We start from the raw sequence: 27,922 nt of genomic DNA, 5'->3' as shown, positions 1-27,922 counted from the left end.
ACAAAGGCATGACTGACCTGGGGGGGGGGGGGGGGGGGGGGGGGGGGAGAAAGAGAACACTCAAGATGATAACTAAACATTGCCTAACCCAGAGCTTCCCAAAGTGTGGGGCCCACCCACATTCTTGATTTTTAGTTCACAAACACTTGTTGTAATGACTAACTACTCCTGACATTTTTGAGGTGTTAGCTCTTTATACAGTAAAGTTACAGTGGGATACAAATAATATCAGGCTGATCCTGCCACGATTTGTTCCCCCTGTCTAAATCACGGACTAACAGTATCCCACAGCTGTTTATGTTTTTGAACCCATTTTGCACAGAGAGGCATTTTTTGAAAAATGTATTGATAGCAATGTTGAATATTATTACACAGGAAAAAAACAACTACACGTAAAATAATCACACCGTGACGCCTCTGCCTTTCTACTATGGAGGGACAGTAAGTGCGTGTGTATGTAAGCGTGTAAAACCTGCAGATAGTCAGATTAACAGTATTTTGTCTCTATCTGCCATTCTGCATATTCATCTCACGTAAACAAAAACGTGCGCACACCGTGACGTGAAAAAAGGCACAGACCTTTGACGTTGCGTGACTAACTCTGTTTTCCTCGTCCACGCATAAACGCAAAAAAGGAGTTTTAAAAAATCTCGGTTTTAGGTGATTCAAAACGCGTGTGGACGAAAAGGCCCAAAACGCACATAAAAAGCTGCGTTTTCAAAAATACCCATGTAGGTGTGGACGTAGCGTAAAAGAGTTAGTAGTGTTTTTTATTACTACCTGTAATTTATTGCAGATTACTTGTATTTGCTTAATAGTTTACTAAATGTTTGAGGTGTGAACATTTTTCTTGTAAAACAAAGGGGGGCCTAGCAAAAAAAGTTTGGGAACCACTGGCCTAACCTAATAAGGAACACAGTCTGGAAACAATGGGGAACTATATAAACAAGAAACTGTGAACCAGAAATAGAGATAATGAAACTCAGAGGCACTAGGAGAAAAGAACAAACAGAAGAGTATCCAGCTGCAACCCAAAACTCATCATAACCTAGAATGAACCATAAAACCTATCGAACAGGAGAACACAACTATAATACAAAGACACAAAAAAAGACCCCAAAACCTTCCACATGACATGAAGATACAATTTATGCGTTCCCTGCTAAATTGTCTGTTATGTGTAGACACAACACTGAGTCATCCCTTGAGTTAGTTGACTTTTCTCTGCTTGAATGATTCATAGGTCAGTGTTAAGTGGTTTAACAAAGAATATTTCTCTGAAAATGGTCAAGTACAAGGGCTCAAAATGAGTGACAAAGCAAAGAATGAGCGTTAGTTCAAGACTTTTGGAGATTATTTTATATAAGCTCAAGTTTTAAGCCCTGAAATCACACTGTAGTTTTTAAGGCAGTAGGCATAAAAGAGTTTGAGCAGCGAGCATCTGTCAATCAACGAGAGCTGGAAAATAAGGTGTGACACTGTGGGAAAGTATGAGGAGTTGTTCTTTATGGAAAGTAAAAGTCCTGCCTGTGCCAGTTCAGTGTTTACCCAAAATAAAGTTTTATCACGTCTGACACATCTTTCTTTTTAGTAGTGTAGGTAGCATTGTGGTGCGTAGTTAGTGTTGCACAGTCTCAGTCAAATATAACCTGACTACAGTAAATTTATGTTGTGACAGATTTTCCTTCAAAGATACCCTTTAATGAAAGCCCTCCGGGGTTTTTATTGACTCAGAAAGAGGCTTAGGTGGTGCCTCTGCACGGCTGCTCCGGCTTTATCACCGCTGCCAGTTTAATACTCAAACCTCTTTGATTCCAGTTTTCAGCTTTTTTAGACACTAGATTTTGGCATTGCCATAACACTGACCTACTTGAGGCATTCTTTAGCTTTTTAAAATCCAATTTTCTTCATGTCTCCATGGTTATAAAAAGCAACCGTCACATGAATTTTTCAGTTTGAAGTCATGACTTCATTCATAGCAGCGATATTTATGCATAGTTTCATTTTCTTATGTAATGAAAGGAATGGCACAATTTGCAATGATTAAGGATGATGGGATTCTAGATTAAAAGCTGTGATAAATCAGGCACGTTTATCCTTCCACCTCTTTAAGTTGTAATAGTGGCATAAAAAAAAATATTCGTTTGCATTACTTTAATGTGCAAAGCCTTTCCTCCACATCCTTATGTGCAAAAAGCAAATAAAAAATGAAATCAGTGAATGAAATTCTAGACGATGTTGCTTCTCTCTGTCTCTTGTGATTGAGCAGGGCTATACTAGGCTTTATGGTTTTTCAATCTGTAATGTTTAAAGTTGTTTAAAAACTGTCAAGGCATCGAGGGAAGCGCAGAGTAAACAAAATAAAAAATCCAAACCAAAGAGTAACCTGCATTCAGTTCAGTTAATGAACCTGACTAAAAGCTAAACTCTGTCTTCATGAAGGTGAGTTTCTCCTGCCTGCTTCCCTGCACACTCAAACAATGCATTATCGTTTTGCAGATGCTTTTCAGTGGCTGAACAAAGTTGAAAAATGTATTGATAGAAAACATGAATTGTGCCCTTTGTAGGCTGCCAACTTTGCACAAATCATAATCCATACTTACTGTTCTTACCAAAATACATGGCCACTTCCTGCGGTTATAGAAATGCACTAAAACACACACACTTTGTCTCTGTGATCATTCCTCTTTATTGAAACACAAATTTATAGTTCTGTGTTCTTCAGAGACATGTAAACATAAAAATACACAGCAACAGTTTGTGTGTTAGGTCACATTTAGTATCATGGTCAGCATGCTTTCAGACCTCACATGCACGTCTTTTTGCAGGTTGTTTCTGGTAGTTAGAGAACGACTCTACCAATCAGAGTTAGTAAGTAGAATTAAGAATGACAGAAAAATGGCAACAACTGTGAATAAGAAAGATGTGAGTGTGCAAGTTGTTCTGAGTTTATATGAAAGGAGAACTCCCACATCTTTCATCAGTGCAAAACTGGTTCTGACAAGATCTATGGCAGCTTCCAAATGGAAAACTTGGTTTGCAGCAGAGATAAGCAATGAACTTGGCTTGGCCCAAGGTAAACAAATAAATCTCTTCCTCAATAAATTAACTATTGGGCATGTTAATCACTGAAAGGTAAAAGTACTTCTAGTCAGTTTCAAGGTCCGGCATGGCTGTGCACTGATCCTGTTTTGAGCCTACACAGATCTTTGCAGGTCGTGGTCTACATGTTGGAGCTCTGTGCTGTCAATAGGGGGGCAGAGGGCAGTGATGAAAATATCTGGAACAGGCAGTCTGTGGGCTGCTCTTGCTTGTGTTGTTGTTGGTCCTTTAGCCCTTTAGCACCTGCTGCAGAGAAACCCAAAGTCATAGCAAAACAAAGAGTTTCTCTGTAGTGAAGTGATTCCATCCTTTTTTGGGGGCTTATCCAGTTCAGGTTTGAAGGCAAAACCGAGTGTTAAAAATAAAAAAAACAGAAAAACTGCCTGTACTTTTGCTGTTGCTTTGTTGATCTTTGATTATTTCTTTTTCAGGTTTCTCATTCTTCGTGGTGAACGCCACTGTTGCTCCTTTTCCCCATTCAAGCTCACATTTCAACTTTGCGGCATTGAGTCTACACATAGCATCACCCCTGAGCTCAAGCACGTTTGTGTAGGTTGTATACACAAAATCATTCACTCTGCATAGCCGAATACCTACGCAAACTGACACAAAAGCAGAAATATGGATTCAGCTTCAGGCTAGCTGTTTCCACTAAGCAGGAACCCCTGAGGGTGAAAAACAAAGCCAGAAGAGAAGGGCCAAAAAGTGCAGTTCCTCAGTGGCCACTCGAGGCTTTCTCCATAAATTTTTCTCCATATTTGTGCTGAAATGCACAGTTTTCCTTTTTTGTTTGGTCTCGGAAGGCAATTTCAGCTTTGTTAACAACTTTACAGGCGGAATGTTTTGTTTTATGACGCAGCTGAGTGGGAAATGATTTCCAACCAGGCTCCTAGCTGTCTGCTAGACTGTCACCTCTGGTATTTTGAGTCAGTGAATTGACCATTTGACTGTGTTTGCGGTGTTGGAGCTTTTTGAAATGATTTAAAGCAAATATCGAACATCTAATACGGCTTGTTGTGTGGTTAACTGTACAGCTCATCTGTGGTGAAATATTAAGGTTTTATTTATTGCTTCGGAGTGATTAGCAAGTGTTTGTGCGATGTAGCCATGCAGTCGCTGAACGCACCTTGCTAAATAAGCTTCCTGCCATTAGATAATCACTTAGTACTCCACCCTTTATGGTCACTTCCTATGAATATGTTTTTACTGAGTGATCCATTTAAATCGGAATTCAGTATCAGTGGCACTTAATTCATGAAGAAGAGCTCTCCTTTCCCTCCAGCACATCTCCAGATTAGCCCTGAAACTGAGTGGAAGTACTTACAGTGGGATGTGCTCAGTTTTCTGACAGTGAATATTTCATCCACTGCATCAGTCTGGCATGACTGCAGTGAAGCTGCTCATCACACCGATGACCTTCTGATGTCAATAAAGAACATCTCTTCAAACAGTTGGGTGGACATATTTGAAAAATTTAATGCAATGACAATAATAATGATCTAATACTCCGTTTATAAACGAAACAGCCCATGCACTAGCCAGCAGGTTCGAAAATGTGTGCGTCTTGTAATCCCAGCGGTTGCTGCAACTGTGTCAAAATTAATAGACACTGAGCAATTACAGCTGACAGATCTGAGTCATGAAATTTTAAAATATTCATAAAGGACACTTGAAGTTGGGATGTGTCAAAGCGATGTGCAGCACAGGGTGAAAACAGCATGTATCTGCAGAGCTGTGAAAGGTTAGCCTTACACTGTTAAAGGTGGGTCATTTCCCTCTCTATATATATCTTTTTTTTTTTTTTTTTTAGGTCAGCATTAAAGGATTAAGATGTCAAATGGTGGACTTGGAATTTAAGCCCACTGGGAAGTTGGAGAATACACTGATTTGAATAATCATCCGTTTAAATTAGATTTACCCAGAATCAAGTGCTTGTCCATCAGTATAATCCCACTGATTCCTGGTTTGTTTTACTCGCCTGTGTGTAGTTGCACGAGGCACAAGTGAAAGGTGGAGAAGTTCCGCTGCAAAGCAGGCGGGGAGATGGAGACTCCGTCATGTAAAACAAGGATGTACTGTATCTAGGACTGCACATATGGAGAGATTTTGTGTGTTAGTATACAGCAGCGGGCTGTTAACCTTCGCATGAGCGAGAGATCCCCGTTGGTCTGTCTCATTACAGATGGAGACCAGATGGAGGCAGTGAGCTCTAACACCCCACCGACTCTGCTGACGTAGGGAGGAAAAAAAAAGAAAAGAGGCAGCTCGATACACCTAATTGACAGCGCGGTGTCATGAAGGAGCTTTAGTTTAAGGTGCAGCAGAGTCCCAAGTGGAATGCATAAACAGCCAGGTGACACTAATCAGAGCTGAGCGGATCTTTCTGCTAAGGAGATGCTAAAAGGTGTCGAGCAGGAGCAAAACTTCTTGATACGTGACGCAAAAAAAGAAAACAAAAGACGGCGTTAATTATCGATAGCTCTCGGGGTGTCCCGCAACACCTGGGGATCCTTTCGTGCTTGAAGAACAATACTAACACGTTCCTTTTGCTGTTTTTCCCCCTCCGATTATTTCTAAGGATGTGCTGTAGTCGCAGTGAGACACTTTCATGCAAAAAATCGAAAGAGATCAGGAGGGGATGGAAGGGGTGGGTACAAATCTACAGTTACAAGTCATTTATGCCAAAGAACAAGCAATGGTGGATAAGTAATGTCAATTTGAATAGAAGCAGATTTTCTATCTGATATGTGGCTGTGATATTCCCACGCACTTGGTAGTTGTACTCTCTCCCTGTGCAAAAGTGCCTTTCTTGTGATATTCTCCATGGTCTCTATTACCTCTGAGGAGAAGCCAAGCTGTGCTCGCCATACTGTCAGGAAATATTTCTGGTTGTGAGGCTTTGTATGCGTAAGATAGGGCGAGCCAAGTCAAACCTTTATATACCACATTTCACGCATGAGGAAAACACAATGGGCTTCACATGGAAAAAACTTCATTAGAATTGACAGAGACAGGCTTAAGAGAATAAAAGAAGAAAATGATTTTCTTTTCTTTCAGTTTCCCAGAAAGTTGCTTCAAAAATCCAGAAATTCAATTTGCTGGTGCCACATTTACATACGACATCCGGCTGATCCTGTACTTTGTTGAAGTTGTACGAGTGAGTCCTGTGAGGCTCTGCCAGTCCATTAAATGTAACAAATGTAATTATTCTTTATGCACTTTTCCAACAAATAAAACTAGTGTTTGGTGTATTAGGAGATTATCTTGTCTGAGTCAGCCCAAAGCTTTGCTGCTTGAAATTAACTGACTTCTTTATTCGGTGATTGATTAACTATGTTATTCTCGAGAGTTCGAGGCGCTGGCACAACTTTTAATAGACTTGAATAGAGACGTCTCCTAACAAAGCAAGGAATCTGTTTGTCTTTGTGTAGTTCCAGCTTCAGAAGTAGCACAATATTTGACCTGCTCTGCTTTAAACTCGGTGCCTGTATTGTTGTCGAGACAGGCCGCTGCCAGCCTCGTTGGCAGTATTGTACCAGCAGGAATGCATAACGCTGGGCATACCGCTGTTTAGCAACCGAGAAGTCCAGCGACCATCAGCAGGCGGTTAAAGACCTAAAGAAGGAGCTGAGCCAGAGGGACAGTGAAGTCCTTGAACGCAGCAAGGGACGAAGAGTTTCTCTGCAAAGTTCACAAAAAATAACTTTAGAAAGACGAGGCCTGGACCCCAAAATACAGAGCTGTGGAGGACAGCTGCAGAAAGGAGGTGGCAAAGAGAGAGAGAAAGTGGAGAAGGAGAAGTGGGTTTGGGAAAAAAATCTGCTGGGGAAAAAAAAGGAAGAGGGAAGAAAGAACTGATGGATAAGAATTACCTTTCTGTCATTCCTCTATCGCTCACAATCCCACCTGTAATGCCGCCTGTCCCCATCCTCCCACCGCGCTTCAGTCATCTCTTTCATCCTCACCTCTCATCAGCCCTCTCACCCCCGTTTACCTCCTTCCTCTCTAACAGCTTATCTTTCGTCTTATAGGGGAAACTGCGTCTGGGATAACAGAATGCTCTAAATTAAAACCATTATTAATCATTAGAATCATTGTGCATAATTAAAAAATCAAATAAACAAATCAATTATACTTCTCTACACATCTGCCTCCCTGACTAAACAGAAAGGAAGTGCACTGCGTTGTGGCTGTGCGTTGTTGTTAGTGTGGAAATATGGACAGTTTTGTTTCGAGCTCTCAAGTGTATAATTATAATTTGCACAGGATTAATTATGCAATAAAAGTTGCTGTTCCAAATGTGTCAGTATGATATGATTTTAATGAAATTACACAGTTAACATCACTGTGATGGCTCAACCAAAGGAGCGGAGTCTTGGAGAGTTTCATTTGAAACCAGATAACTTTTTTTATGATCAGCCCACATCCAATATCTAAAGTCACATCTGTTTGTATAGCACATTTAAAAGCAACTGAAGTAGACCCAAAGTGCTTCCCGGTTGTAGCAGATAAAAAACCCAAGTAGGCGGTCCAGAAATACATGTAATTAATACAAATTGTTATTTGAAAAGGGGTAAAATAAAAACGTGAATGTCTAAAACGAATATAATGGATAAAAGTTGCAGGAAGAAAACAAACCGTGGGTCACTTCAGACAGGAGACAGTAGAATATGTGGGTCTGCAGCTTGTTTGCCTTTGGTTTTAAGAAGAGAATGGGGGACTGACAGGAGCTGCTCAGAGGATGACTCGGGTGACTTTGAGACAGATTACAGAAAGACAGATTTTGAAATCAATTCTGCATTTCACTGAGTCCAGCAGCTACATTTTGAAATAGTTCTAGGAACGGCTGAATTGAAAAACCTATTCCTAGGAAATTGCTATGGCGTTTGGCTATGGTGATGATAAAAGCTGCCCTTCAAAACTCTGCTGATTTGCTTTTTAAAGATCAGAGAAGTATCCAACAAAACATCTTTTAAAGGTTTGTGGTGGTGTGGACAGGGACTCAGGCCTTACTTAGACTCTCGGGTTACTGTGTAACCAGGGGCATCCTAGTACACAAAAATACAACTTTATTTTTGTTATTTATTCTTTTTGTTAAAAGATTTTTTTTAAATCCAAGATTTAATATCGTGTTAATCAATCAAAAATGTTCTTGTATAATAACCAAAGTCAAGAGTTGCAGGTATAAAGGTAAGTATTGTCTGCTTATGAATATTTTGTCTGTTGTATTAATTTTAGTCACACACGTGTAGAATTAAACAACAGCTTTTGTGGTTATATGTCATCCTTATTTTTATGATTTTTTTTAAAACTGATTTGGCGATTCTTGAAACATTGATTGTTTGGTTTGTAAAAAAAAATATCCCCAAAACTTTCAAAGTGACGCCTCGAAAGGGGAAAACATGGTTCTGTGGCGGTCGTACACATGCATAGCTTTGTATATGTTGTTACTGTCATCTGTTTTCATCCACAAGGTGGTAGTGTGACAAACAACCAGTCTGAGGGCGACTCTTTCTTGTGCTGTTGTTGGTTGTTGGCGGCCATTGATAAGACCAAAATCATATCGTGTGAAAGATGTGAAAGTGAAACCCTAGTGTCTCATGCTGTTATTATTATTTGTGTTTCTTCCATTTCTGGTGAAGTCTTGTATCACTCGCTTCCTGTTATTGTCCACTTCTCAACCACTCAACATACATCACAGCGTGACGCTCACGTCGTACGATGCGGGTTTTTGAAGGAGCACGCACAAGTACATTTGCTTAGGTTGAAAATGTCATGCTGTGTGAGTTTGGGTTATTGATATTATTGGGAAGAGTCTTTCAGTTTGCTCATATTTTAGCACTGCTTGTGTCTGTTCCCTCACTGTTTTCCTGTCGGCGTTGAAGTCTTTGTGTGTCCTGGTCAGTGTTGGTCAAGTTACTTGAAAAAAGTAATCAGTAACTAATTACTGATTACTTCCCCAAAAAAGTTATCCCGTTACTTTACTGATTACTTGTTTTCAAAAGTAATTAATTACTTAGCTACTTAGTTACTTAGTTACTTTTTAAAAACACGATTTACAACCTGAATAGGTGATAAAGTGATAGATCTTTCAGCCCAATTCTACTTTTTCTGCATAATCCATCATACAAAATGTAATCAAATGGAAAAGTCTCTTTTAAAAACTTGTTTTATTAGTTTTAATCTTTTAACTTTATGCATCAAGCAAAAATTTAATTATATGCAACATTCACTGACTGGAAGAAATTTGTTTAATATTTAAACCTATTTTCTGCACATTCCAGCACATATTTTTTTTTGTGTGTGTGTTTACACTCAGTCTTTCAAATAGATGCAAGTAAAACACAGCAGAAAATAAATAAAGTCAAAGACTAGCGGTCCTTTTGCTCTATTTTCACCAGTAAAGCAGGAGTCCGGCAGGCGAAGGTTTACCCTGGTGCAGGTGTGCCGCAGCGGTCAGTTGAAGAATCCGCGAGTTTTTCTGTGAATTTCACATTACGTCGTAGCTACTCGGTGCTTGCTTGGAAGTTTAGGGGTTTTTTTTCGCTGTAAAAAGAAGTTTTCTTCCCATGCACAACAGACGCTAATGTTTTTGTCACTTTTTATGGAATCAAACTTAAAGTAAGGTCAGTACTTCCACGCTTTAAACGCTGCATGCCCATACTCTCTCCCGTACTCGATATATGATCCATTGTTGATCTGCACACAGCTGTTGTCACGAACGTCGAACTTGCTTACGTCACTGTCATGAGACATTCCCGCAAAAAAATCACAGTTTTAGTAACGCAGTAACGCAGCGTTCCTACGGGAAAGTAACGGTAATCTAATTACCGTTTTTGCAAGAGTAATCCCTTACTTTACTCATTACTTGAAAAAGGTAATCGGATTACAGTAACAGTACAGTACAGTAACGGATGGGCAGTAACGCGTTACTGCCCATCTCTGGTCCTGGTTTAGTTATTGTTACTTACTTCCTGTTTTACTTTGCTGCTTAGTTGTCTTTTGCATGTTGTGTTCAGTTTTAGCTCCTCCCCTATGATTGGGTGTTTTGTGTACGCCTGTGTCTGGTTTCCTCCCATCCGTGCCTCAGTCCCCTGATTGGCGTGTCATGTGTGCATAAAGAGCGCTGTCTTCGCTTTGTCATACTGCTACCATTGTATGAGAGTTCTGCCTGGATTCTGTTTGTTGTTCCTTTCGGATTTTAACTGTGGCTTTGTTATGGGCTTTCCACCAGTAAAGGTGCAGTTTTGTTTACTCTTCCTCCCTCCCGAGTCTTCATTTGGCTCCTTATCCCACAATTCCCTGACAGCAAACCCTTCTGTGCACCCTCTGTGAAAGCAAAAAAAATATATTTTTTCTAAAACCTAGAGTGCTAAAATATAATTGTTGTTGTTATCCATGAATTTTCTAACTTACTGTTTTATAAAGATCGAGAAAAAAATATTAAGACACATTATTATTTTTTATTAAGAAGCCAAATTACAGTTATTTACTTGCTCCGCCAAACAGAAAAATCGGTTTCAGCGTGCTTGGATGTTACACTTGATTAATTTACAACTTCTCTGAGACAGCCAATGTACCGCCTCACATTTAGAAATGAAAAAGTGAATTCTGTAGTTTTTTTAAAGACTTTTAGACAGATTTCTAAAATATTTGTGCTTTTTTTAATGACAGGTGGTCTAGTAAATTTACTGAGCACAGTAAGTTTAAGACAGGGAAAGTAAAGCACAGTGAAGGCGTCCTTATCACTTTGACAGTGCACTGCTCTCTGTGAGTACAGATGGTTAATCTTGACCTGTCTGTTAATCACAGTCCACACAGTCAAGGAGTCCATTTCATTGAATTAGCAGAGTTCAGGCCTCAAAGATAGCCGTGGGTTACAGACGCCTGTATCGACACTGTCAGTCAAAGCAGCCGCGCCCCTAACTTTCAGCCTGACCACGTTGACCTTATTTTTCAGGATGCTATTGTTTGCCTGCTGGCGAGTACTGCACTGGTCTGTGCAAAAACATCCGTGCCTTTGTTTCTTACACCAAACCACAGACTGCAGGGGGATGGTGTGAAAGTTTAAATTTGAAGTGCCCGTAGAGGAAGAGTCCTACACAAACCTCTGAATCCACTTACAGAGACCAAAGAAATCACCTTCACAGTAGAAAATAGCATAAGACATAGTGTCCTAGGCACAAAGAGGCGGTGTGAGGAATGAGTCAGTGTAAAGTCGGCAAACCAACTCCTTCCTCGTAAGTTTGGCAGCAGTACAACATACACACCCACATCAACTTCACCACCACCAGTGAAAATCCCTATCAAATCAAAAACGTGCTTTTTCTCCTAAGCACACTCTCACACTTGCAACCTTACAATCACCTTTTGAAGGGAGTGCATGGCACAGCAATTTGTCATGCCATGGGTAGTCACACACGTACGTTTTTCGTGTCAGGAGAGCTTATGATGTAAGTTTTACCAACGTCAAAAGTGTGAATAAGTTTAATTAGATTAAGCTGACGAGGTTAAGGTTGTTATTGCTTTCAGCGCCGGCTTAAGAGCTGGCGTGCTCTTTCGAAACCACAGTCAGAATGCAGAGAAAAGGTGAGACGTTTCCATTTGCATTCACTTGACATGGCCACATGTCAATGAGTAGCCTTTTTTAAATTTGTCGCAGTTCATTATAGTGAAATAATCATGCCCTTTCAAAATAAAACTAGTTCAAATGAGCTCTTGAGGGACTTAAAAAATAGCTTGTTACAGTGCCTTAACTTAGGATTTTTCTTTTTTTGCAGTCAAGTAGTTTTCCAGTATTTCAGCGACATACTGCTTCTATTGTTTATTCTTCAATAGCAGTGCACTGAATATTCACTCGGCGCTCAACCTTTGCTCAGTCTTTACATGTTTCAGCAAGCCGTTTATCATCGAGCTCAAACAGAAATCACTTGTTAGCCACATATTGTTAGATACATCTCGTAAAAAAGCAACTCCAGTGACTCTGTCCACAGCTGCTCTCCTTGTCTTGCCCTCTGAGAACTCCTTTCACATACAAACACTGTGTAATACTACACTCAAATGTTTTTTTTGTTTGGTTTTTTTCGGTCGGACCCATTAACAGCAGTGAGAGAATGTGAAGATGAACTCTTGCTCATTCATGTGGCTATAGAAGCAGAGCCTTTTGAAAAATATTCCATCTTTTTATCGGCATCAGAAATAGAGATGGGTGGGAGAGTTTTGCTGCAGTGCTGCATAAGGATGCCGTTGGGCAGAGGGAATGCAAGGGACACAGAGAGAGTGAAAAGGTGATGTTTTGGTTATAGGGAGGGGGGAGGAATGGGCGTGAGCATCGGTATTAAAGCCAAACAGAAGTAAAATGGGTATGGACAATAAGGGGACCAGATGGTACTTGTGGAGTTGTGGGGGAAAGGAGAGAAAGGGAAAGAAAGCTAACTGCCACAGAGAGTTAGAAATCTAGGGAAAGACAGATGGAGAAAATGGGGGTGAGGGTTTGTCTTTACTGCCCTTGTACGTGTAAGCGAGGTTCTGCAGTAGCAGTATGGAAGATAAAAATAAATAAAGAAGGAAAGAAACACTGGAAGATGCAAGTACACCTTGGGACCTGTGCTGAATGCAGGTGGAGTGGTGCAGAGCCAGACGAGCTGGTGGGGGAGGAGGAGGAGGGTAAAAGAGGATGGGGGTGGGGCCAGTTTTGATTGGGGATATGTGAAGGATGAGGGAGGTAGCAGGGGAGACGTGGAGGTTGCAGGAACAGGTGGTAAAACAGCAGGTGGTGAGGGGATAAGAAAAAAAAATCGTCGTGGTAAGAGCCCAGACAGGGCTGCTTCATAAAGCACCTTGATGATGCTTTAATGACCCGAATGTGGAAAATTAACTAAAAATACATGAAATTAAAAACCTTGATAATTTACAGAGCATAATATTGCAGTTGATTCCCCTGGTGAGCGCAAAATTTATATCTATCTTGCCTTGGTAGTGTGATGATGAGGGACTGGACACGTTTTTTTTCTTCTTTAGATGAACATAAAAGACCATACCTCCCAGATTTATTAAAAAGTGTGCTCTCTTCCCAGAACATAATGCACTGTTGACTGCTGGAAAAACTGGTAAACCTAAAGGGGAACTTAGCTAATTTTACACATGAAATTCTGTTTACTTGCTCAAAGGTGGGCTGAATATTTGAGTCTGATAAATGTGGCTTGTGTCAGTGTCAGGTGGAAGTGAAGCCAACAATCTCAGGCTGTGGAGGCAGAAAGATGTATGTTGATCAGACCTATGTGCTCAGTTGTGGAGCCAGGCATATTTTTATTAGGGTGGCTAGACTAAGACCACTACTTACTGGCACAGAGCCTGAAGTTGTGTATTTTTTATTTGTCACGTATCTCTAGAGGAAATAGTGTTTTTTTTTCATCACTCACTCTAGTACATGGGACTGCCATGTGGAAGTACACTGGGAGGACAAGCATCCATTAGGCTTTGTTTTTTAAGGCACCACTCAACTAACTAAATAAGAATCTGTGATTTTGTCTATAATTATTGTTTGCTAATAGTTTAGCAAATTAAGCAGAGATTCCCAGAACTTCCTCTCCCCAGAGACCACCTCCAGCCGTTCTAGTGGGACTACAAGGTTTTCCCAAACTGGCTGAGAGATGTAATCTCCTCCCAGGGGACTCTCCTCATGGGATATGCCTGGAACACCTCACCTAGGAGGTGTATAGGAGGAATCCTGGTCAGATGCCCAAACCAAGTTGACTGGCACCTTTTGATGTGGAGGAGTAGTGGATCTATGCCAAGCCCCTTCCAAAAGACTGAACTTGTCACAGGCTAATGCTGTAAGATTACTGTAAGATAAGTTTAATTTTAATAGGCAGTTGGGTGGTTAAAATGCATGTGGGCACGTGAAAACAATACAGCAGCCATAGAGAACAGGTTCTCCAAAATTGCTCTGCTAGTAATAGCAGTTAACCATTCATTTTTATCTGCTTATCCAGTGCAGGGTCGGAGCCTATCCATTATAATAGGGCAATGTGCTGCTGTGCTAACAGACAACCATTCACACCTAGGGCCAATTTAGAATCACCAGTTAATCTAACCTCACTCAACGTGTGTCTTTGAACTACCAGATGAAGTCGGAGTACCTGGAGAGAACCTGTCACGGTTCTGGGTCATTATGATCCAGCATTTTTAGTTCTTATGTTTTGGTTTAATTTTGGATTGTATTCTGATTCTTGTGCTTTGCTGATCATTATTAGAATTCTGTTGTTTCTGTTTATTCTTGTTAAGGGATTAGTTCTTAGTGTTCTCATGTTTAGTGTAGGTTTAGTTCTGCGTCTAGTCTGTCTTTGTGTAGTTATTTCTTGTTTCCTGTTTTATTGTGAAGGTCCGTGTCTCATGTGAGTGTATTCAGTTTTGCCTCCCTTGTCTCGTCAATTACTTCCAGCTGTGTTCCCCACCTGTGTGTAATCTTCCTGTGTTCTTCAGTGTGTATTCTCATGTACTAGTCGCTGGTCCGTATGTTAACCTCCCGTGTATCAACTGTGAATCTACTGTGTGTTTACCCTGCCGTCTACCTTCCTATGCCTCCATTCATCCTCCTTCATGTTCATGTTTGCTGTTCAGTAGTTTAGTTTCTCAGTATAGATTCGTTTTGTTCCGTTTTGCCTTTTCCACCTTGTGCTCTGTTCTACAATAAACCACCTTTGCATCTCAGCGAGTGCCTGCACTTGGATCCTCATTTAATCCCTCACATGGCTCATCCCACTCACCGTGGCAGAACCTACATAGACATGGGGAGAACCTGCCAACTCCACATAAGAGGCCTGTGGAACCCAGGACCTTCTTAGTGTGAAGCAACAGTACTAACCACTGGAACACCCTGTTGTCACCTGGTTATTGGATCTGAGTTTGTTTCTGTTCTTGCGTTCGTAGTCCCCTAATCAACGTGTTTAGCATGTAGTGGTGTTGTGGGCACCTGTGGCCACCCTTTGTTTCCACCCCTGGTACAGCCAAGCATAATCCTTCTAGACTTACTGTTGTTTGATTAAATGTAATATTTAAACACTCTGTTGAACAATAGTAAATTAATCAAGAGACAAAGAACATATGTATGGTTAGACATTCCCAGCTGTCACTAAGCGAGAGGCAGGGTACACCTGTTCTTCACGCCTGTGACCTATTCAGAATCACCAGTTAATATAACTTAATGCTTATCTTTGGACTAGGAAGCAAGCGAGAGTACTCAGAGAGAAGCCGCACAGACGAGGTGAACATACAAACTTCACACTGAAAGGCCCCAATGGGACTTCATGCTGTGAGGCAACAATGCTAACCGCTGCACAACTGTGTAATGATGCAAGCTCAAGTATAATAACAGAAATTTGGCAACAGTCTGTATTACACTTTTTCCAGCATTATTTTTTTTCATCTTATTATTTTTTCTCCCAAAGCCTTAGCTGCTTGATTGTAAAAATCACCTCTCACATGGTGATGTGTTTGTTTTCCTCTTGCAGTAATAAAACACAAGGCGCCAAATGGAAAAAGAGAATACGTAGCCCTTTTCTGACCTCCTCTTTTCCCCATAATTTTTGCACGGTCTGGAATAAGTTTGATCACATTAAATACTGCTTAATATTGTTGACACATTTATCAGGTTTGTGCCATCTGTCTCTTCGCGCCATGATGGGAACACGCCAACGAGTTCAGCCAGGCGTTTCAGCACCTGACACATACTGATGCCTTAGTATTCAAGTGTCTTGCCGGAGTATTTGGCTTATCGTTACCTTCACCACGCTCTAGTCTGTCGTGGTGAAAAGAGAAAAGACACAATAATATGCTCTGGTCAGACAGAGAAATTGCCTCTCTAAGGAGACGACGTCCAGTCAGTCTCACAAAGGAAGGTTCATCTGAGTATTTTCAAGAGGCGCCTCTGTCCAGTCTTTTTTGTAGCGTAAATCCCCAGCGTCTTATACTGATCAAAGGCCGGTCCCTCTGTTTTTTTTATTTTTTAAATAAGAATAAAGTAAATCCATTCTCACTACATGCTCTGTCTGACTCTTTGAAGCAAACATCTTGTGGTCACACAATAGGATATGAAGTGATACCACAGCCTTTAAGGCAGTTTTGTTAAATAGTGGCAAGATAAACATGGAGTCCAAACCCTTATGAAATATGCATCTTTCCACAGGGATACGGGGCATGTCTATAAAAACATGATCCGTGTAGCAAGTGCCAGAACATGAGAATCCACCAGTGGGCTTATTTTCTCCATTTTTATAATATGAATATAAATGTTCTTCACAAAATGTTTCATCTGATACAGCTCTGCTCCCGCTTAAGGAAAAAAAAAACTGCAGTCAGCACTACAACCCTACATCTTTTATTTATTTATTCATTAATTTTTGCATTAGTTAATAGAAGATGAAATTTTAAAACGACTTTTTGAATGAATTTCTAAACTCTGAAATGGAAGAACATTACAAAATTACATTACAGCCAGTGACATCCATTAATTGCTTGTTTTGTTCTTCCTATTGTCTAAAACTGAACTCACCTGTAACAGCACACAAACATTAATTTGAAAGCTTGCTGGTTGACTTTTTGATCAATTTTAGGAGAAGCTGTTATAAAGGGAGTGAGGGCTACAGTGAACGAGTAATTACTTTTATATAATGTGCTTGAATATAATTTATTTTCACATGCCTATTCCACCTGGTGTAGTGCAGCAAGAATAGTTTTTTCTCAGTGACTTGAATTAATTTTTATTCTGTATGACTTCATCAGTCTTGCACAGTTATGTGGTGGAATTTGACCGACTCTTCCTTAAAATGTTGCTTCACTTCTTTGAGGTTTCCTTGCATTCGTTTCAGGTTCTGCTATAGCTTTTCAGTCGTGCTGACGTCTCCACTTTCTCATTGCAGCAATGGTTCTTTTCTTTTCCAGATTTTATATTGGTGAGAAAATAAGTGAGGCAAGGCTGAGATATGGACACGTGCAGAGGAGGGATAGTGGATACACTGGGATGTTGATTATGGAGCTACCAGGCAGGAGGTCCATGGATGTAGTGACGAAGAAGAACATGAAGAAGGTTCATGTGACAACGGGATAGGGTATGATGGAGGCTGCTGTGGCAACTGTAAAGGATGCAGCTGAGAGGAGAAGAAGAAGAAGAAGTAGAAGCTTTTCCTGTCACATAACCTTGTTTTAGCCAAACTTTAGCTGTCAGACAGCCTCACGTTTGACTTTGGAATACTTTCCTATACGGAAAATTTCATGGTCGAGTCAATGAGTTGAAGGCAGCAAAACAAGCTCAAATCATCATAATTCCACCACCGTGCTTCTGTGTTTGCTCATATGTGTTTGGTCATACGTTGTGTTTGGGTTTCTCCAAATGTGGTTCTGTGAACTATAGCCAGACTTATTCCAGAAGTCTTGCGGTTTAGATGCAAATTTGCAAACCCAAGCTGAATGATAGACACCAACAAACTGCTAGAACTACGGCTTTTATACAGCTGTTCACACTTTCTGATAATCAATTAATCAAGTGTATTTGATTAGCAGTGACTGACCGATACTTATAAAACAAGCTAGAGTCTATCAGGGTATTTCTTAACGTTGTTTGTTATTCAACAAATATTCAACTTTTCACTGCAGGGCTGAACTGAGATATGTGCCAAAACTGTCCTGGTGGAAAATTGCAGAGCTCACACCCGGTCCACCCACTACAATTACACACAGGCAAAAACACACACGTGAAAGCAGCTCGCGAATCGTGAACCATGAAGAACAAAACGAAACATGCAACACATGTTCAGATCAGACATGTCATATGTTTCTGACAGGATATTATATCTGTATTCTGTCTAGTTTGTGACATATAGAATGGCTCCCCAAGTATATATCCTTTAGCCCACCCCTCAAAAAACAAAACGAAGCAGGACACTCTTTCAGCAGACGTCACATGTGATATGAAACAGTCCAGCAGGAAATTCTCATTTTGATTTGTTATTAATCCAGTTTCTGTAATTCTAAATGAAACATACAAGTACATTAACTTTTTTTAAGAATAAAAAGCAACATCATTGCACTAGTATACCATCTGTCACGTTGCTTAGACTCCCATTTGGCTAACTGACAAAGCAGCAGCTGGAGATCACCGGTTTTAATTATAGATCTGTTTTTTTCCGTGCCCGGGAAACCAATTAAGGCATGTGGTGCACACCCGCCACACTGAGGCTTTGATACATGCCGGTGCATGCCGTTTCTCAGCAATCTTGCACTGACCAGTGTTTATCAGGAAGATGTCCTCATGACAAGATTTCTAATTGGAGACACCATTAACTGATGTTATGAGTTATCGGCCCCTGTCAGGATTCTCTGTGAAGCTAATGTCTGCTCAGACTGTCTTTGCCAAAGTTTAATAAGAGATTGTTTTTAATTTGCTTTTAAATTCCATAACTTACAGTACAAAGGAACAAATCATTCAGCGCACCCAATCACAGCCCAGGCAGAAATTATGTGAATATACATTTCTTCTTTAGGATCTCAATAACTTAAAATAAAGTAACAAGCACCACAAAAGTCACAGACTTAATTTGAATACTACAGCATGCAACAGAAGTGCAGATGTTCTAATATCGTTTCCTTAGATTGTAGAGGTCAAAGTAATTAGAGAGATTCACATGAAAACAATTATTTATTTAAACATTTATGAAAACCCAGCTGGCGATAATGACTGCCTGAAGGTTTTGATGCCCTCTCAGTCAGACATTCACTGTAGCTCCTTCTTGTCGTGGGGTCTTTCTCCTCTCTGGAAGTTTGTGGGCTGAATCTCGGCTGGACTGAGATCAAGTGATCAACTTGACTAGTCAAGTCAATCGGAGGTGATGTTTCGGGTCATTAGCTGTTGATTTGCTTCCTTTTACTTTCCTCTCTCCTTCACTTTCAGGTCGAATTGTAGTTTATCATCCCACAGAGCTTCACTCCTGAACTCTATCCAGCTCTTTCTTCTTTTTTTCGGGGGGGAGGGGGGGAGGGTATGTTTATGTGTACTGTAACCTGGCCTTTCATTTTCTGAGGCTTACCAGAGGTTTTCATCTTGTGTTGCATCCTCAGAGCTTCTGCTCATGAACTATTCTGTTGGTTGTTGACAAAGCAGCGTGTTCCCCTGCATTCTGGAGAGCATCCCTGACTTGCTGAGCACTCACAAAGGGCTTTTTCTTTAGCACACAAACACTTCTCTGCTCCTTGACGAGACTCACATTCAAACTTGTGTGCGTGAAAAAAACTAATGCAGGAAAATTTTGCTGACAACTTTCCTGTTACTTTTGAAACTTAGCCAGTTTAGTCACTGTGTATTTTGAAAAACTGTATAACTCAGATGGCTTTTTTCCCTGTGACACTATGGCACTTTAATGTAGTATCCACTGTTTTAGTTCAAACTGAATGCGATCAATGGATGAAGGTCAAAAGTGGACTGTATGTTTGTATTCACATGTCCTACAGCTTATATAGAAATACATAATTCTTTAGTTTCTAATTTTCTGTCTTCTTTAATTACCAAATATATAGAAATACTTCTTGAGAAACACTTTTTTTTTTTTTTTTTGCATTTTTATCAACGAGATTGATACCGCTCTCCTATCTCAATGGTAAATCCAGAGCTGGAAACAGGCAGATGTTTCAAGCTCATTCATTACCATGTGTCTGTGTAGGTTCTCATGCTTTTCTTCTCCTTTCAAGCCAAATATATATGTCAAAAATTTGTTGTTTTTTAAGGATGCTGTAATGTTTCCTGGAGTCTCCAGGAAGTAAGTGCGCAAAGCCAAGAAAAAGTGTGGCACACAACCCTGCAGTTAAAATAAATTGTTCTTCCGACACTTTGGTTTTTAAGCAGATTAAGCAAACATGATGTAACATGTTAATCACGGAGCTTTAGAGCCGTTTTTGCTGGTAGGCAGATTTAGTTTTCTTTCTGCTGTTTGTTTTCAGCTTTTATGCTAGGCTAACCTAACTGGCTGCTTGTGTAGCTTTCAAAGATGAGTTGTGTGGATTGCAATTTCAGTCATAGCAAATAAGTCAGCACCTTCCTGTAGCCACTCTGGTGACAGATCAGACATAAGATTCATGATCGGACACGTACACATAATGTCATCCTGCTGGAAGGGGCCTCAGATCGGAAGTGTGCAGCATGTATTGTCCTGATGGGGCATTTATAAACATGAATATTTCATTTTAAGGAATTGATGCTTAAAAAAGGGAGCAGAAAACGTAAATACGAGAGAGAGAGAGTTTGCTTACAAGAAGAATACACACAGAATAACAAAAAAATAAAGCAGAAGATGTTTGATATATGGCAGCTGTTAGCAAAGTGTGAGCAGCAGATCAGCAACATATTTCTTATTGAAATCACTGTTGTCTACAATCTTTAAATCCTGTATTTTTCCCCCTAGATTGCTCTGCTCTGCTTTTCTTCTCTGATTCCGCTATTGTCACTGAGGTTTTATCCAGCTGTAATACCTCTCTCTTCTTTTTCCTTTTTACAAAGTGAAAATGTGGGGGGTTTGCAAATTGACGTGTTGGAAGCAAGAAGAAGTAATTTCTGAGTATTGATCAGTGACTCCGCAAAACCCCAACGGAGTGTTTATAAAAGGGCGAAAACCTAACTTTTGTGCACAGAATAACAGCAGTGAAAAATGAAATAGGCTGAAACATCAACACGGCAACATGTAGAGACTTAAGGGGTTTATTTGCACCTGTTAAGCTCACTTGAGACTGAAGCGGTTTCCTAATCTGAATAATTACAGAAGTAGACGGAATAATTGGGCAGTCAGGCGGAGCCTCTTCAATTAGCTGATTGGCCCCTTGACATTCATAGAGCTGCACTGATGACACTGAGGACAGTTCAGCTAAAGATGTCTTTAAGTCTGGATTTTTAATTGGTCACAGCTTTCCTTTTTCTCTGGTGGGATGTCTGTTATCATCAGTTATTTTATCAAATGATTTCACTTTAGCTCCACGAGCTGTGAGCAGCTCATAATTCATCACAGGGGATTTTTTTAAGGAAAACCTGAGTCTGCTCCTGATCGCTGTGCTGGACCTTTCAGTAAAGAAGCTATTAAACCAAATCTAATATCTCTAAAGCCGGTTTTAGTTTTAATGCACCGACCTTTAATTGAAACGGCTAGCTGCTGCTCGATCACCGGGACTGATTGGAGCCATAATACAACACTATTAAAGCTGCACTCTTCTCTCTCTTTCCTTATTAGGAACAGGGCTGCGTTTGAGCCCTCCTTTTTCTTCCTGTGCACTGGTTTAACTTCCGCAAGCCCCCCCCCCCCCATTTTTTGGCCCGCCCTGCTCTACTTGATGCACAGGCCTTCTGAAGTATTCACTGCTAACCATTCCGTCTTATTACCTGCGTATCCAATGAGATATACAGTGCCAAGGGGCTCCCTGCTATGCAGCTGCAGTGGGAGTATGTATGTGAGATGAGAAAACTGAAAACCCTCCTTTTATGTGATTAATCTTTTTCATAACGCAGTCTTCTGTTTACGCTCATCTGGGCAGCATTGCGCCGGTTGATCCTTCTCTAAGTCTAAGCCCGTTTCACACAAGTTACATTTGCCATATTGAAGAGGCAGGTGAACATGGCAGTGATTCAAACACGGGACTGTAACGGGAAGATGTGGGATCAGAGGTGGTAGAAGAGGATGAGCTAGAAGGAGGAGGTTGATGTAAAAGGGAGGGCTAATGGGGCAAAGGGTGAGATAGTAGTGATAGCAAGGGAAGCAAAGAAAATTGGATAGACAGGAGGGCGATGAAAAAATGATAGATGCGTGTGGGGAAAAGAGACAGCTAATGATCGAAAGAGAGGAAGAGGGAGGTGGGAGGGGGATGCTGAGGTGTAACAGAGCTGGGGGGAGGCATAAGGGAATGAGGTGTTAATGATCGGAGTGGGTGAGGAGGAGACGAGAGGTAAATGTGTGAAAGACGGGAAAGAGCAGCACAATTAAGAAACAAGGAATCAAAATGTCAGTGAATTCGTCTGGGAGAAAGAGTGAGACAGCAAGACAGATTGAAGGAGTGCAAAGTGGTTTATGGGTGACCTCGGTGTGTGTCGATGCAGCTGGAGTGTGAACACTCGTTAACACGAACAGCTGCAAAGACTCGAGCTCGGAGGCTGAGACAACAATGTGAGCACATACATGACTGAGAGAACTGCGTGTTTTCATTTAAAAAGTGGCAAGAAATAATTAATATTGCACCCAAAACTGTTTCCCAGTGCTCAAGCATTAAACAAAACTTGACATTTGAAAAACTGGAACAAGCAAAAACATTCCTTTCTGATGTGACCGTGGTTATAAAGGCCTTAAGTCAGGGGTGCTCATTTAGTTCATTTGTCAGTTGCATACAACCCAGTTTGATCTCAAGTGGCTCAGCTGAATAAAATCCTTGTATAAAAACTTATATAAGACCTAAAACTTTTCTTTCATGGCAAAGGAATGTAAGTGCACTGGAAATACTCATGTTAACTGAACCATCTGTTTTCAAATGGATGATGTCATTAGGAAAATAAAAGCAGTTTCAAAAATCTGTCTCACTACATGTACGTTAGGCTTTGCAGATACCAGTGGCTGTTTAAAGGTGCAAAGCATTCACATTGTTAGTATTCTGGAACTGAACAACAGTAGTATTTAACATTTTATATATTTTCTGAATTGCCATATGGTGCCGCTGTACGCTTATAGAGTAATTCACAGTAATAACCGTGACTTTTATTTGGCAACTTTACAAAGTAAGATCTTTTTGTGGGCAGATTCTGTTTCTAATAGCCCTGCCTTCAAGACTCTTAATTTAAAGGCTCATACATTATTCATATCAGCCAAGACAATATTGTACTCAACAAGGTTGTTTCAGAAATATGAGAGAGCACTAACAGAAAGTCCAACAGGTCAGGAAATGCAAGCTGCTGCTGATAGCTGCATCTATTTTTATTGTCATCGCTAAATCACAGAAGGGAGAAAACGACAGAATTCCCTGTGTTCCCTTAACCTTGGCCCCCCTTTATAGCCTTCTACTACTACTCTTTACCAGGAAACAAGCATTCATGAAACTAATTAGCGGATCAATTCAATTCAGCTTTATTGATATAGTCCCAAATCTCAACAATAGTCACCTCAAGGTGCTTTATTATTGTAAAGGCCCTACAATAATACAGACAAAACCTTATGACTAAGCCCTTGGTGACAGTGGGAAGGAAAAACTCCCTTTCAACTGGAAGAAACCTCTGATAGAAACGTGCTCAGGGAGGGGCAGCCCTCTGGCATGAGTGGTTGGGGGGTGAGGGGAGGGAGACAACAGAAAAGACACGCTGCGGAAAGAAGCCGTGGAATTATTTGATATGATCGCAGCTATGCTGGCAGTGATTTTTAACACACGTCGGAGTAGATTTGTTTTGGGGGATTGTGGTATGTGGGGCATCCGTTACTGTAAATGTGTGGAAATGCAGCCTCATGAGAGCGGCCCGCTGCTTAACAATGTTCTGATTGATCCAGCTAGCCGGTTTATTTGTCACCTCTCCTTCCCTCTCCTTTCTTTGTTGACAGACTCTTATTATTTCCATCTTGCTGCCTGCCCTTCCTCCTCCCTGTGCCTCTCCGTGTTATATCTCCTGTCTCCTTGTTTGTCGTAATGCTGCCTGCCACTGCATTTTGTCATGCGGTTCTCACAGGACAATCTTTGTTAGTCTTTCTACCCGTTGCCCCTTTAACTCCCTCGGTGCTCTCTCTCCTCCCCGCCGCTTGCTTTCCATTAATAATTTGATATGCCTCTCCTGGTCTGTAGGCTTGTTCTCATTGGTCTCCAGTTCTCTCTCCTTCACTTCTGATTTGTTATGCCACTGCCATTCCTTCGTACACGTCTCATTGGTCACTGTCTGAGCTTTCTATTACCCTCTCTCACTCTTTACTCCTTCCCTATGTTGTTTGATCTCATACTTTCGCTGTTAGAGATTTGTTTCTCCCTGCAGCGTGCTGCTAAGGTGTTTTATTTTTTTTATCTGGAAAGCCTTTATCAGCTGAGCACACAAATGGTGAGCAGCATTGGATTGCTGCACGTGAGGCCAACAGCTTTGAGTCGGTCCATAGTTTGGTTCAGGGAGAATTATTTAGCCAGTGTTGCACACACACTGAAGGTATTGCCTTTTCAGTCTGTCATTAGTAACAGCTGAATGCACCAGAAGGCATTCAGAAGACTGAAGGGGAATATGGGCCCATTATTGGAAAACAGAGAAGGCATACACTTTGTGAAATACTGCACTCCTGTTTCCCGTTATTGCATAGCCCGTTTGTGTGTATTTGTGAGAGGCCAGTTCATGAAAATACGACAGAATAACAAAGGAATTCTTACTCTGATGTCTGTAAATCACAGTAACTCACACACAGCTACTCAAGCAAATCAGTTCCATGTTAATTAACAGGCGATGTCCTTACAAGAAGTGGAACGATTTTCTCTTTAGTATGCGAGTTTTCAAAGAGTTCTAAAGAGACTAATTAGTTTTTCAGAAACTGTAAAATCACTTCATATTTTAATCTCCTAGAAGATATTTAAGAGAACAGGTAACCTCTGCATGAAGGGAATGACACTGGTTTCTCTGAAGGGCGCTACATGACAGCACCAGTTATTTGATCAAACACAATGAGTTGTGTTTGCGCTTTAATGACTAATCTTGTGAAAGTAGTGACTGTCTCCAGTAACAAAGCCAGAATTAGCATGAGGTTGTTGTATTGTTCGCAAAGACTTTTTAGTGTGGGCACAAAAAAAAGTGACAGCAACATTGATTTGTGTGTGCTTGCGAAGCTGTTGGTACTAAGAGTGAAGAGCTCATTGGGAAACTACTTTAGGTGGCGCGATACTGTATTCACGCAGTATCAGCAGAATGGGAAAACACGGGCTAACAGGATGAGATAGTTACATCAAATGCAGTCACACCAGATAAATGTACTGTTTAACCACAGGTACTGTCTACTAACCGCAGACTGCAGATAAACTGAAAGTGACAAGTGGATGCATCCCATCAAGAACAAGAGATTATACTTGTACATACAGTACGGTTCAAAAGCTTTGAGCTAGCCCTCATTTCTTTATGTTTTGCGGTGAAAATGGATGCAGTGGTTTATTGAAACATGTTCAAAAATACATGAAAATACAAACCATTTCCACGAGCTTTCCTGGTGGTACTGCATGGTGTATAAATATCTGAATTTTGACAAGCTCCCCACTGACTGAAACGCAGTCCCAGACAGTCAGATGTTTTTTGCAGATAGTGGCAGATTCTTGCTATTGGACCTCTTTCTTGACCTCCTCTGTACATACTGATGACAGTTCAAATCAAACATTTCAAATTTCATCCCTCAATAAGACCTGTTGTCTCTGATTTTCAGTTTAGTTCTTGTGTAATTTGGCCTTTTGTCTCTGTTTCCCTTACTTGAGAATAGCCTTTGACAGCTATCCTTTGATTGAGACCATTTCTAAGGAGTTTTGAAAAGTAAATGGATCAACCAAAGGACCAGACGTATCTCTCAGGTCCTGTGTCAGGTCTTTGCCCCATTTCTTTCCTATTTCCTAAGAAGCTAACTTTCATATACTGTTCTTTCATATAATCTTTTGTCCTCCCCTTGTCCAGTTTCCTCAAATACTGACATACTGCACACTATGACGAGATACGCCAAGTTTTCAGCCAACAGCACTTTGAGAATCACTTTGCTGGTGCAAACATACTGTTTTATGCCTATTAAACTGTTATCTTTGGCATTTTCACAGATTCAGCAAAAAGAAATTGGAACAAATTATGGTGTTTTTGCAACAGGCTGCTAGTAACAAATTACTTAAAAATTCCTGGTTTTATTTCTGTTAATTGTCTGTTATGTATAGATAGATCACTGGTTCATCCCTTAAAATAGCTGACTTTTTTGTGCTTGAATGATTACAAGGTCAGTGTTAAGTAGCTTAACAAACAAATCTTTCCTGCAAAAATAGTAATAATTCAAGTGAGAATTAGAGTCATACTCATAGGTTTCAGTGCAGACAGGCAAATGCCTTTTTGCAACCCAAACAGTTGCCCCAGCTAGCAATTGAAAACCATTGCAAAGCACTTGAACGCTGGCCCCAGTTTTCAGACCTGGAGGTTTTGTAGTTGCAATTTTAGCATTAGAAATGGCACAGAGTAACTGCTGTTCTCTCTCTTTTTGCCAACACTGAGGACTCAGCAGTTTTGTTTAAACAAAACAAAACTTTATTATAATACAGTAGTACAGTAATAACCAGAGGCTTTTTTATGCCATTTTATTCTGTGAGCTGTTCATGGGTGTAGAGGGACAGAACTATACAGTTTAGACCAGAGCGGTCACAGATCTCGGCCTCATAGGAATTATAATTAAAACTCAAACTCAATAAGATATAATACATTACCTAAACTATTAGGTAATGCATTATATTGTACATGTTTGACTAATGCTTTTAAGGCTCTGTTACAGTTGGTAACCATAGAAATGTCACATCAAACCAAATGTGGTGAACGTTGCTGAACATTTCGGTATTAATACACATAGCTTTACCCTCCTACTGTTAAAGTGTGTGGACTGATGTATGACTGGACTGCCACTCAGACTTAATGAATCTGTCCAAGCTAATAGACAAAGCCTGAACACTGCAGTATAAAAATAGTGAGTATAGATGGATTTTTCCTGTAGTTGCATCCATTTTCTTAACTGTTTAACAAAATAGGATGATGGTGCGGATGGAGCCTATCCTCAATTAATTTGCAAGAATCAGCTGGGTTGGGTTTACGTTTGCAGAAAACTTTGTTAATCCTACCTGCCTTAAACGTGGTTGTGGATCATTGCACATCTCAGTGCCCATCTCGTGGGAGTCATTAGCTGCAATGATTGTTCTGCAAGCCCATATAAAGGACATTTTATAGCATCAGGTGCACCTTAAAGTGCAAATAAAACTCCCTACTGATGTTCTTGGATTCTACGGACATCAACTCCCACCAATTTAATTTTTAAACAATTAAATTAATGTGAGGCTTAATGGATACGCCGTGCCTTTCAAGGATTGCTTCTTAAAGTCTAAACACCAATGAATGCTTATTTTGTTGCAGTAGTGACAAATCAAATATGAAAGAATGTGAAGGATATGTATGTTTCCATAATGGCTGTTTTTTGCTTCTGTTTAATTAAGTTTTTTTTTTCTTCTGTGGAGTAAATTTCCAGCAGCATTTATTTTAGGGCAAAATTCTGATGCCACAAATGGATCTAGCATATTTAATGAACCCTGTGAGGCTAGAGAACTTTATTAAACTCAAAAGGAAAGACTCCTCCAAACAGCTTAAAGCAACAAACACAGCCTTAGCTATTTTTGTCTTGGATTACATTAGTTATTGTTTAACCCTTTAAAGCCGGTCAGAGCGGGCACGCTCCTTTTCGCGTAACTATTTTTTAAATCCCTGTAGAACCGGAACCCCGTAAGCTAGGGCAATATTTTTTTTTGCATATGAAACCGGAGGAGTTGTACTTACATCTTATGCCATCAGCTTGTGCTAGGTCACGGTTTCCTTCCACATATAGCTTTGCAAAAATTGCATAAAAAGCATTTGCAGGAACAAAAACATAATATTCCAGAAACACGCTTTGCCGATCCGATCAACTGTTCGTAACACTTCCCACATTGAAACAGAAGTCAGCGCGAACGATCGCATGTCTGCCATTTTCTGCCCGAAACCGGAAGTGACGTCATGTTCGCGGGAAATGTAGTTTTT

At 40.4% G+C, this 27,922-nt stretch overlaps 1 protein-coding gene and 1 long non-coding RNA gene across 5 annotated transcripts in view; both read left to right on the top strand.

Annotated features, from left to right (window-relative positions):
- The window catches only part of tspan4a (tetraspanin 4a), a 152,942-nt gene that overhangs the window by 48,039 nt on the left and 76,981 nt on the right, over positions 1-27,922 (top strand). The gene's annotated exons all lie outside the window — the stretch shown is intronic.
- LOC146525316 (uncharacterized) overlaps positions 20-27,922 on the top strand; it is a 48,159-nt gene continuing 20,256 nt past the window's right edge. The window contains exon 1 of the long non-coding RNA XR_014873147.1: positions 20-27,895. This is a non-coding gene — a long non-coding RNA (uncharacterized LOC146525316). The remainder of the gene's footprint in view (positions 27,896-27,922) is intronic.

The sequence above is a fragment of the Neolamprologus multifasciatus genome, chromosome 1, assembly GCF_963576455.1.
Source record: "Neolamprologus multifasciatus chromosome 1, fNeoMul1.2, whole genome shotgun sequence".
Taxonomy (NCBI): Eukaryota; Metazoa; Chordata; class Actinopteri; order Cichliformes; family Cichlidae; genus Neolamprologus; species Neolamprologus multifasciatus.
The sequence above is the reverse complement of the archived record's forward strand: the minus strand, read 5'-3'. Positions and strand labels throughout refer to the sequence as shown.